At 36.8% G+C, this 12,415-nt stretch overlaps 1 protein-coding gene across 13 annotated transcripts in view; it reads left to right on the top strand.

Annotated features, from left to right (window-relative positions):
* The window catches only part of LOC105150229 (RNA-binding Fox protein 1), a 298,467-nt gene that overhangs the window by 203,788 nt on the left and 82,264 nt on the right, over positions 1 to 12,415 (top strand). The window lies entirely within an intron of this gene.

The following is a 12,415-nucleotide window of genomic DNA, read 5'->3' on the forward strand; positions in this document are numbered from 1 at the left end:
TATATATATATCTCCTCGATACGAGGAGAGGAGGCTGAAGAACTAATATTACATGCCGGAAAAACAGCGATATTCCTTGATGAGAATAGGAGAACGTGCTGCTGCAACTGTACCGCGTGTACACGTTTCTTTGCAGCGCGATGGCGACATTCCGTTACAAGCTCGCGCTGATCTTGATAAAAACATTTGCCAAGTACGAAGTGCCATTGTCAGTTATCGATTTTCGTCGGAATTACGTAATTCTTAACTGTGATTTAGGCTATCCATTTCGGATCAATATGAATGAACCTTAATCTCGGTTTAATTTACTCTGTATCTTTTTCTAATTCTTAAAATTAGAAAAAGATAGGAAGTAAGTTAACCAAGAAAGTTAATCTACATTGGTAGAAATATAGATAATTTTTCGAGAATTTACGAATTATTAGGTCTTATTTTCATATCGATTATTTTCGTTATTAGCCAGATCTCCTATACTTATTTCCTTTCGAGAAGTCGCGAGAGGTAACTATTGATTAAGTCAGAAAGCGTCGTGCGAGATTGTAGCCGCGATTGCGGACCGTTTATACAAATGATATCGAGAAAACGGGGAGTTTTAAAGAAAAAGGTAACATTCGCGTTACATACGGATTTGTAATGCAAATTGCTTCCACTGTGGATGACAACGGAGGTCGGGATAAGATCCGCAGTAATACATCGTGTCGACAGCCGGCATGCGGCGAATTGGACGGAGTGCATATTCAATTCTCACGTCCAGTACACTCAAGTGCACTTCATCAAGTCGCACCGGTAACCCAGTATCCCAACGACGTCTGTCGACGTCACGTGTAGCGACCTACTGTTGATTAGATGCACGAGGTCGCGTCTCAAGCCTTGCTAATGTATCCATCTCGGAATATCTTGATTTTTATGGATGTTGTTATCCCTCGTCAAATTTTTTAAGCATCTCGACACGTCAAGAACTTATTCCCTGAAAAATTGTTCTCCGATCGTTAATCATCTTTTATCGGTGTTATGAATCTGGATAAACACTTTCAATTTTTTACGTCTGTTTTAAAAGACAGATCTTCTTTTATACTTGAAATAGGACGTACTCGAATTTCTTTTTGACGGCTCCTAATCTTCTTCGGTTAACTCTCTTAACGTCTCTCGACAAAAAATGTTTATAAATATTCTGTAATATTTCTGTAATAAAAGTGAGGAGATAATCCTCTTTTCAGACAGTCGCAAGACTGATATCTCCAATCCACAAATGTTAATTTTTTTTCTATTAAACCATAATTTTCAAGTTCAGTTTACTTAAAGCAACGGATATATTCATCAAAAATTATTTCACTTATGAGAGTCGCACGGAAGGAGGCGATCTAATAATGCTTATAAAAGCAAACATTTGCACACGATACTTCCGGCTAGTTAAAGTACAAAGTTGAAGTAACTCTCATGTAACTCGTGTATAGGAGTATTACGAGAAACAAGTTTTGTTATGTTCGACCGTTTCGATCTCACGAATTCTCAGAATATTCTTTAACCTCATATTACATTTTATCGATAATGCTTTCGTCATCGATGTCACTTGCTTTGCAATGAAAGGAGCAAAGTCACGCAAACCGGTATTATACTTCTTAACGGACGTATTATGCTTTTTCTCTTGCGTTCTACCCTACAATTCACTTCCCGAATGAATTCTTGCCGGCATTGTTACTATTTTAAGATCTGCAGCATCGATTTTCTCATTAACATATATTGTTGCCAATTACCGTGCTCTGTAATCAATTAATACGTAGGCAAAGGCTTAACAACGTTTGCCGGAAATAGAAATGATATTTCGATGTCTGATTCGAAATTAGCGAATCTAATATCAAATTTATGATTTATAATCCACGGTTTTACGGTTGTTTTATCGATATGTTAATATTAGAGTGACGTCGAGAGAGCGTAAGAACTCGCAATTGCACGTGTTTGCCGTCGATTAGACGATTATAGTTGAATCCGGCCCGTCTGGGTCGTGACGGGTTGTACAGACAGGAAGTCGATGTCGCTTCGCATCCGTACTTGTAACGACCAATCACGGGACCGTGATATAGAACGCGAAATGGGCTACTTCCAGTTTCCGGAGGGCGGAACGCGTCGACGACGACAGAGCTAATTAAACTCTCGCGCGACTTGCAATTTGCGGCGCCTAACACGCTCGACGATGCACTGGCCGCGAAATCGGGCGCGACGCGCATTTTTATTTCTCGCCCACTCGTGTTGCGAGGCTTAATCGGCGTGGATCGGTCGCGTGAAAGCGGCTTAATCGTGTGCACGTGAAAAAGAAAGAAAGAAAGAAAATCTTGTGATAAAGGAACACGGTCAGGCACTCGAGCCCGATACTAGCTAATATTTCGTTGCCGTATTACGGTCAATTTGTTACTCATTCCCGGTGTTCACGTGACTGGCTGCCAGTCGTAATAATGTAGTCCATGTGAAGTATAATCCGGTCTCGTTTTTGTCGTTCTTTTTTTACCGCCGTCTCGCCACGCATAATCTGACATTTGCATAGGAATAAGATACTTTTACGTGAACTATGAGATTCTTAAAGAGATTAACGCATACACGTCAAACTGCACTTGATGTAAAAAAAAAAAATCCAGCGATGATCTCACAGCACGTAATCTTACGGCGATATTGACGATGTGTGACGTGCGCCTTGTAATTACCGTATATACCTATGCTAGTTGCATCAAGCGAGTCATTCCGCGAGCGAACAATTTCGCATGTCAGATACGCGTACATGTCAGGTTAGAAATCCTGCTATCAGTATCAACGACAATGGCACTATCGTCTTGCCCTTTGCAATGCAAATATCTCTCGCGAGGTCGACGTCGTGCTGGCACGCGGTAAAGCACACGTAGAATTTACTTCGAACGACATAAGTGTCGCCATCGCTTTTAGTGCTTAAGCGATTCCGAAGGCGTGACAGGATCTGATACTTCAGCAGCACGCTATTAACGGACGAGCGAATAATTATTAAGCTAAGACTTGAGGTCTTAGAAACACACCTGTATTGTTATCACGTAATAAACGAATGTTTTTACAAAAATCTGTAAAATCTTTTTCGGAAATATTGTAACTTGCTGTCGTGCTTATCCATTGTGTCGGTAAAAAATTTTTTTTAATTAGCGGAAAATGTGTAATATTTGCAATATAAAAATGTATAACGAGAAAAAACTTTATCAGAGACTCAATATTTTAATCGAGAGAGAAAGATTGATGATTATTTTTTTATTTACGCGTGTATAATTCGCGTGTACAATTTGGAGATTAATGATTTTTTACGTACGATTTGGAGAATAATGATTTTTAAAGCGAAAAGATCCTGTCACGAACTTCGGCATAAATTTTTCGTCACATTGCTTTTGTAGAATGCACGTGAAACGACGATTTCACGCGTTCGATTCGATACTAACGCTTTTCGTTATCAGTGGAATTTAAAAAAAAAAGAAAAAGAGAAAAAGAATGTCTCTTGCATGCTGCAAAAGCAACGTGCCATTAGTGATAAAACAAACGAGTGAGTGATCGTGTGTGATTCTGTGAGAGAGACCTTTTCTCGAAAGCTTCGTCAATGTAAATGGAATGTGGCATCCCTAATGAAGTGCAGCATTTTGGAAAAAGAGATACTTTGAAGCCAAGGTGGGAAAAGAGCGCGAACCGAGAATCTCCTCCGAGTCTCTCGAAATTTACTCATAACATATATCTATAAATATATGTACAAATGTAATTTAACAAATGAATCAATAATTAATGAATAGAAAAGTTAATTTACAATGTTATCGTTGTCAATATTAATTGAAGGATAAAACGGACATTTTCGTCGCAAAATGCGATTAGTATTTCAAGGTGCTCGGTACGCGCGCTTTTCCGACACCGCGTATGTGCCAATGACACGTACATACATATAAATATAACCAATGGTGTTAGTTCTCGTAGTTGTTAGACGAGCTGTTGCATTTTTACTAGCTAGCCTTCCGCATTTTATCATTATTTAGCTCCCATTGGTTATAAGGCCGGTCGTTCCACCTCGTACACCGTGTTCGTAGCTGCCTGTGTTGTTGAATGAATATCCATTCGCGAAAAATTTCAGAAAGTAGCGTTATATAATCGTTACTCATGCGGCCAATCCATTTTCGAACAATTATGATTCTCGTCGCATTTAGAAATTCAATCTCGAAAGTATAACTAGTTAACTTTACTGATCAATTTATATTAATTTAGATAAAAGTATAAAAGTATTAAATAAAGTATAATTCGATAAATATAAATTATAGAAAAATTCATGAAAAATATGAATGAGCAAATAAATATTATTTTGCGCATGAAAATGTATAATTAAAGGAATGAAGATTTCACGAAGAATGAAACATGCAAGGCACTGATATTTGTTTGCGATTTTTTTTTATTGCGACAGCGAATGAAGATTAAGTGTCTCGACGGTAATCTCGGCAGCGGCGAACACGAAGTGTAAACGGGTGACTCGGCCGCCGTCACTTCCGGTCGCGGAGGAGACCCTCGGGAGATGCTGCCCATTTGATTTGATGAAACTTTGTCGCGTCTCTTTCCCAAAGCTGTTTCTAACCAAATCCCATTGTTCCTGTCGTCGTCCACTACGAGTAGTCCCAGGGAATTTCGAGGTGTATTTAGAGCCAGAAGAGTCACGCGACTTCAAGAGAGATAAAACGAAGGGGACTGAGTAAGCTACAGAGAGGAGAGACAGGGAGATTCGTCCCGATCACGGGATCGAAGGTCCGTTCTCTCCTTCGTTTTCCTTCCGGGATCAGACCGATTGTCCATTGAAAATTAGCCGCTGTCCACACACGAATGGTTCACACCGCGGCGAGTCTTTTTTTTTTTTTTTACTAATCCACCTGCAATATAAACAGCATGATACGTATATATTATACTATTGCATCTTTCGAAGTTTATTCCGGTGTACGCGTATATGACGACGTCGTCCGTATACGTGTATACGCATTATACGTATATACTTCTATCTGATTGTATCATTATTATATATGTAAATAGTAGCCGCACGCTTTTGTCTAGGCGAATCAAAGGTATATAATAAACGGCCCATGCTTCTACCTCTTTTATTAATCACGTATGTGTCTTAGGATAGAGAAACGCTGCTTACGACTCCGCCGTTCCTACCTTTTTTTTTTTTAAATCTTTTTGTCTTTCTTAATGGCGGATCTCACACCGTTGGCTCCTCGTTGCAACGAGTACTACTGTTCTTATATCCACCCGCTAGAACCATCCGAAACCATCCTCTCACCTCTTGTGTATAATCCGGACGTCCGGTCTGATCTCGCGAAAGATTGCAATTCTATCCATCTTACCATTAGAATTTAATTGCGAGGGATAATTGTGAATGAATTATCTGTAATCGTATTGTTATTAATAATTACGCTATTACTGCTTTTAATTATATTTTGTTAATTAACAATTAATTGTGCGAATCGAAGTTATAATGAGACAGCAATATAGATCATATTGTTAATTTATCGTTACGCTATGAGAGTTTCATTAAAAAGGATCAATGCTGTCGATTAGAATGAAGACACTTTTAAACAAGATTGAAGATAATTTAGAATTCTATTATAGAGAAGACATACGCAGAGAATTATATTTTCTCTATAGAATTAATTGATTTCTCTCTATATAGAAAATATTGACTAAAAGATATTAATTTATTATTAACAAAAATATTTACGGAAAGCTAAGTAGCTTCGATAACACCTCGAAATTCTCTTGCTCCTTCCGTTTCGTAAGCATTTTTACTAACAATTCGTGTTCGACGATCTCTTAAAGTTAAGAAAAAAAAAGACAGCAACAGAAAGAGAGTTAAATGTACGAAAAAAGAAAGAAAGGGAGAAAGAGACGAAAGAGAAAAAAGAAATCTCTCGTGCTACTTCCATTATCACAAACACACACGCACATCCACCTTATCTCTTAACTCACCCTCTATATATATTTATATAATCTTCAATCTCGTATTGTTTTGTGCGCTTTATATCGCTGTTTGCCAGCTTCGGTCACAACTTGAAGTATTCTTCAAGCTCCCATTTTTCTATCCTGTCCTATCTGTGATTCCCACAAACTCCACCCTAATCCCTTAACATTCCTCCGTCTTTGCCTTCGTAACTTATTGAGACATACACGACACACGTTGACACAAATCCGTGACACACACACACACACACACACACAAAACGAGATATCAACGTTACAAACGACCAATCGCTCGTCGTCAATCAATTTTTTACGTGATAAATTAATTTCTTTTCCTTTACGTTGATTTTTCTTCTTTTTTTCCGACTACTTGCCGTTCCCCTAACGAACGATTATTGCCTGTCCGAGATACGTACGGCCACTATCTCCCACCGGGTGTCTATTACTTTCGTCGGAAGTGCAGTGAACGTCGCGATCCTAGCATCCGTCTTCATTCTTTTCTACTCTTTCGCCAGCACTATTGCCATTTGCGCGCGCGTTTTCGTTTCTTTCTAAAGCACGGCGTTTTCTACTTCCGATACCGAGGAACGAGAAAATATCGCGCGTTAGCTCCGTGCACTGATATCATGCGAATGCATCGCGCGCGCCGCGTACTTACGCTTCCTTTGTATTTTTACGAGTGCTCTATTTTTAATGCGATGCGATTCTGCGGAAATTTACTGGCAGATCAAAAGAGAAATATCGTGCTCGTAAAAAATATATCTGTACTTCAAAATATTCGATATTATCGTTTTCGTAAAAAAAAGAGTTTGATAGTAGCTATCAAATGTTGAGTAAAGCAATTCCAACCAAATGTTTGGTTGATATATAACCACAAACAGTTTCATTTTTCTATAAATATTTAGTATATTATCAAACGGCTGATTGTATTATTATGTTTGGTGATATTTACTAAATATGTGTATTTAGAAAAGTAAAATTATTTTTAGTTATATTAACCGTACATTTGATTGGAATTATTTCGCTCAACATTTGGCAATTATTATCGAATTTTCTTAAATTTAAATAACGAGAAGAACGTAATGTGAATCGGTGATGCGGAGTGCAAATCGGCAAAGAGATAGCATCTTTTCGCACGCGTTGTGTCGAGAGAGGATACACGGGACATTCGGGAAAATTCATCCATACACATTCATTCATTTGAAAGAAAGAGAGGAAGAGAGATAGAAAGCAAGAGAAAGAGAGACAAGCGAGCTTCTCATCCTCTCTATATAAGCCACGAAGTAAACAGGCCTCTCCGTATCTTTGATCCCAACACCTCGTTAACATTCACGCATTATATTGACATTAATGTATTGGTTAATCAATTGTTTTGACTTGGTTGTTCATTGAGAAATAGCTGTTCTTTTGGAACACTCACACGCACACGCTCACACCCGGTCGGCGCGCGAAGTAGTGTTAATATCTTTTTTATTCTGTCTTGCTATGTTTCGCACCTCACTGTTAATTAATTGGGTAATTATTATTGTTACTCGCCATACTGTCACTGACTCGCTCGTATACGTCTGTACTTACATACATACATACACGCACACACACAGATACACGCGCGAGTAAACACACGTAGAGACCCACGTACACGTTTTATCCCGAATGATAATCGGTGTGTCGTTTAGGCGTCACTTCTTGTTTGCATAATACTAGTAGATTGGTTATCAATTTGATAGTGCAACGTGTGCACCAGGGTTGATCGAGTTTCATCGTAGATCAGTGGAGTCTCCGTTTGAGAGAGGAGTCTTGAAAAGGTGACAGAATTCGAGGATAATTTCGCGTTTTTTTTTTCCCAAAAAATTATCTTTCACGTCCAAATAATTCTCCTTATATTAATGAAAGCAAAGATCTCTGTGAAATATTTTCTTTTTTCCAATTCAATCGTATAATTTTTTAAATTGAAACATTAATAGCCTATTGTTCGTTAAACGTATACTATAAATGTCAGTAAATCGGTAGTCATCGATTATTTTTTTATTCCTGTTAATCATCGTTAATTAATGACATCCTCGACTCGCGGCACCTTTCTAAAGATCCTTTCGTTCGCAGTTAACGATCAGTAGCTACAACGTAGACAGATTGAGCTCTCCGTTTTGCGTACTAACCTCATCTCGAGGGCAAGGAATGCGATTATTAACACAACTACCTTAACGCGAGCCGGAGGATATTGTTCTCTTCGGGGCACGATCGCAAAGCGCTGCTGCAAGTGTGTATGCGGGACTACTTAATAAGTAGGCTTCTTTTTCACGAGTAACTGGAGTTCGTGCACGTGTCGGATGTTAATATTATCTACTCTTTATTTTCTCTCCTTTTTTTTTTTAATTTCACATACAAGCTTGCATGGGCAGAGTCACACATTTATCAGGGGCGTATGTCAATACCGCCACCTTTAACGGAATGATCACCTTGTAAGTAGAAATAACGTAACGCCGTGATAACGAGAACCACCGGCTATATGAGTCTTTTTATTTACTGTAAATAAGCACGCACGTTTTTATCTAGTCGTGACGATTGCAGCACTGCGTTGAAAAACGAAAGACGTGTGCCTGGTGCCGATATTTCGCGAGAACTCGCAATATTACAGCGAGACGGCACGAATATAATACTCCCACGATTGAAAATAATCGATAATCATTTCTACGAATAATTAATAACGAATTATGAATTGTCAACTACATTTCCACCTCGGATGAAATTCTTCGTGCTTAAACGATTAATTCCTTCCTGCGTTTTTTCTTCCGCATATTTCGCACGTCTTTTTTTTCGCCGTCTGATTAAACGAGTCGAGCGTAACGGGGGTTTCCCGGAAAAATATAAATCTCCGCTAAAATGTCGGTATCACACTTTTCTGAGCGACGTAGAAAAGAGAGAAGAGACGTTGCGCTCGCGCGCTGTCTGGGGGAACGGTTACTTTACGTCCGTCGCAATTAAACCTCACTGCTATATTACGGCAGGTGCGGTAATTAATCACAGCCGCGAAGAAGCAATTAGTCATCCTGGGGATTGCATCCGCCTCGCCTGGCGTCTTCTTTACTACGCGAGAGTATATGTCTGCCGGTGCAAAACTTGGTTGCTCGCGCAGTTCGAAGTGTGTAATTTAGAACCAATTACATTCCGATGCGAGTCCGCTAATACTGATAGATGCGTAATGTATAGACCTTCTTATCGATGTTCCCCTCTTTCTCAGACGTCGCAATCGTTCGCGCATACGTTGATGTCAGCCACAATGTTCATCAATGTCGATTTTGCCATTAGATATTTTGCCATTAGTCGTGCAGTTGTTTGTACAAATCATGGACGAAAATCGTATCGAGAGCGGTAATTAGCCGGTCGAATGTGGCAACGCTTAGAATATCGCAATTCTTGAGCGAGCGCACGTTTCCTCAATCTGTAGAAATTGCGATTTATCGCGCGTACCTGTCCCGATTTTAATCTCAAGCGTGACGACTTCGAGCAGAATTCTTGGTTTAAGCTGCTATTTGTGTGTTAGACGTTATCGGATTTGTCGGGAATAAAAATTATGAAGATAAGATTATTCAACTTGGAAATTGCTTAATTGTTTAACCTTGTTAGTTTATTTGGATCTATTTGATCTAAAATATAATATATTATATTTTTACTAATATATTATTTAACTCTATTTATTTTATCCGTTAATGTACTTTTTTCTGTGACATTTTTTAAATTTTTTATAGCTTTTTTAGAACTTTTTAATCGTATTGGTTCAAATGATATGATTGTACAGTAAATTTAAATAGATCAGTAAAGTTAAGGATCTTTGTGTGTAATATCTTACGCAATTTTTGTTGCACTCAATTCTATTTTTTATAAAAGTATTATTATCTATTGTATGGTAATGCGACGTTTAATTGCGACGTTTATTTTTTGTCATACGTTTGAAGAAATTGTTTTATGCGCGCTTTTTTTGATTTTCGATGTATTTCGCAGGAAGTATAACATATTCTCATAATTCGCAATATGGACTATAAAAAAGATATTCACGTAACGAAATACACGTCGTTAAACCGAAAGTCGATAAGAGCTTGAAAATAACCTTATTGTTACGGGTGCCGGTGATAAAAGCAAACAAACGCGCGCAATCTTTCGTCCTCACGAGAGAATTTTCGCGACGAAGCGCGGAAACAGGAAGAGGAGGAGTGTTTCTTAATCAAAAGGGTGCAAATTGCGCTCAAGTGCTCCATTATTCGTCTCCGCTCGGAAACCTTTTACATGGCGCACGCGTATACGCGGAACAATGGCACCGACACGAAAAGAAGGAAATTATTCTTAATCGCACTTCCAGCCGCGACATCAGTCGCGATTTTCATTAATGACATTTGTCCTTCGTTCTTTGACAAACGTTCACTCGTGACTAAGCACTATACGCCCGTTCGATCAACCGTACAATGGACCGTATTAATCTTTAGTACACATGATTGGGTCATTCGTGTCTTGCGTATTTTTTTTTTCTTAGAAATACTGGAAAACGTCAAGTAATTTATACCAAGTTATAGCATTTATGTATAATTTGTTTAATATACAACTTTACAAATTACGGAAAGAACAGTTTTGCTGAAATATCTATCACTGAGAAAAATTTCTGGTTAAAAATGGATGAATCAAAAGATGCTGATCATATCAATCAGAATTCTGATTATTTCAATTAGACGAATGATATGATCAGAAATTTTTTAATTTTTTTTTATTGTCAACTAGAATTATAGTAAATTCAAATATCAGAAAATTCTGATATTTCATACATTTTCAATCAGAATTCTAATTAAAACACTCTTTCTCCAATATAAAAAAACTGGATACAAATCTGAAAACAAAATTTTGTTGCATCATTAAAATAATTACATAAGAATTTCAAGCATGACGAGCATTGCTGCAAAAAGTTTTAACATGCAACTAACAATTAATTTGAACGTCCATAATTATTTTGATGGTCAAATACAAAATTATTTTTAGATCTGTATCTATCTAAATTTTTTGATTTTTTTCAACAAAATCGTTCTTTTTATACTTTTTCTGTACTTTTAAAGATGTTAAAGTATACTAGTATACGTTAGAATCATTTGATAATTATATAATTGTAAAAATTATATAATTGTAAAAATTAATTCAGCACACGAACGATTTATCGCGTATAATAAAGAACCAGAAAATTATCATATGTTTAGAATTAATGACGTCGGCCGGGATTGTAATGTTTTTTGCTTACGGATTCGCGAGACTATCGTCCATATTGTCTGTCTATTCGATCATCGTGTTCTTTCTGTAACTCCTAAATCATCGTAAACACGCGTACAGCTGTCATGTGGTTAAGAAGTCAATCATCCTCTCATTTTCGAAAATGAATTATGCCCTAAATTATTTTATATCGTTTGTATTTAAATCATATCTATATCCCTGCTTTTTTTTTTATTTAGCAGCTTGTTTTGTTTTCAGTAGAATTTTACAATTTTTATTATTTTACAATTTTTCTTCTTTTACTCTCAGCTTTTTTGACGTTGATAGAATAGATAAAATATTGCAACGATATTGTTTTATACATCGTGAACGTAACATTTCATGTTTGATGTAAAATCAACTATGCCCGTTTTATTTTATTGTATAAACGTTTTCAATGGAAAGTTAATTCCATTAAAGGTAACTTTATGAATTTTTGAAATGTATTTTTATACGTTTACGTTGGGCATTAAAATGTCGTATAGATCACATGGATTGAGAAAGAAAAATAATTGATAAAAATTTTCTTGATTTTAAAATTTTTCTACCGTTATGCAAATATAATATAAGAGGGTACAATTCTGAATGAAATGAAATTTGAAGCCAAATTCGAGGTTTAACTTTGGTATCTTTGTTCTCATTGTGTGGAAGGTATTAAAGGAGAAAAATGGTTTTAAAGTAATTTTTATCTTTCAGGACTAATAAAAATATTTTGACTATTTTTGCCGAACTTTTGACAAACTTTACTTACCTGAAAGTAAAAACACCGGAGGTGCAAGAGGTAAAAAAGTACATTACAATGGTAATAAGTTTATTCAACTAATTATTACTTTACAGTAAAGTAAATTTTACTATTCTTAAGACTATAAACACAAACAAGTCACAAAACTTACTTTATGCAAAGTAAATTCTATTGAAATGTATGGTAATTTATAGATTTACTTCACGAAAACGTAAAAAGTATCTTACAATGACGATTATACGACAATCGCTTACTTACTAGAAAAATAAAGTAAATTTTAAGTAGATGCCTGTCCCTGTATGGATCTGCCAGTTTATAAAATTTATTAGGATCCTAATACGTATTAATTCACATTTTTCTGCGACTACCAAATAAGAAAAATCAAACTTGAACTTTTGAAAATGG

Source organism: Acromyrmex echinatior, chromosome 8 (assembly GCF_024713525.1).
Source record: "Acromyrmex echinatior isolate Ae372 chromosome 8, ASM2471352v2, whole genome shotgun sequence".
Classification (NCBI taxonomy): domain Eukaryota; kingdom Metazoa; phylum Arthropoda; class Insecta; order Hymenoptera; family Formicidae; genus Acromyrmex; species Acromyrmex echinatior.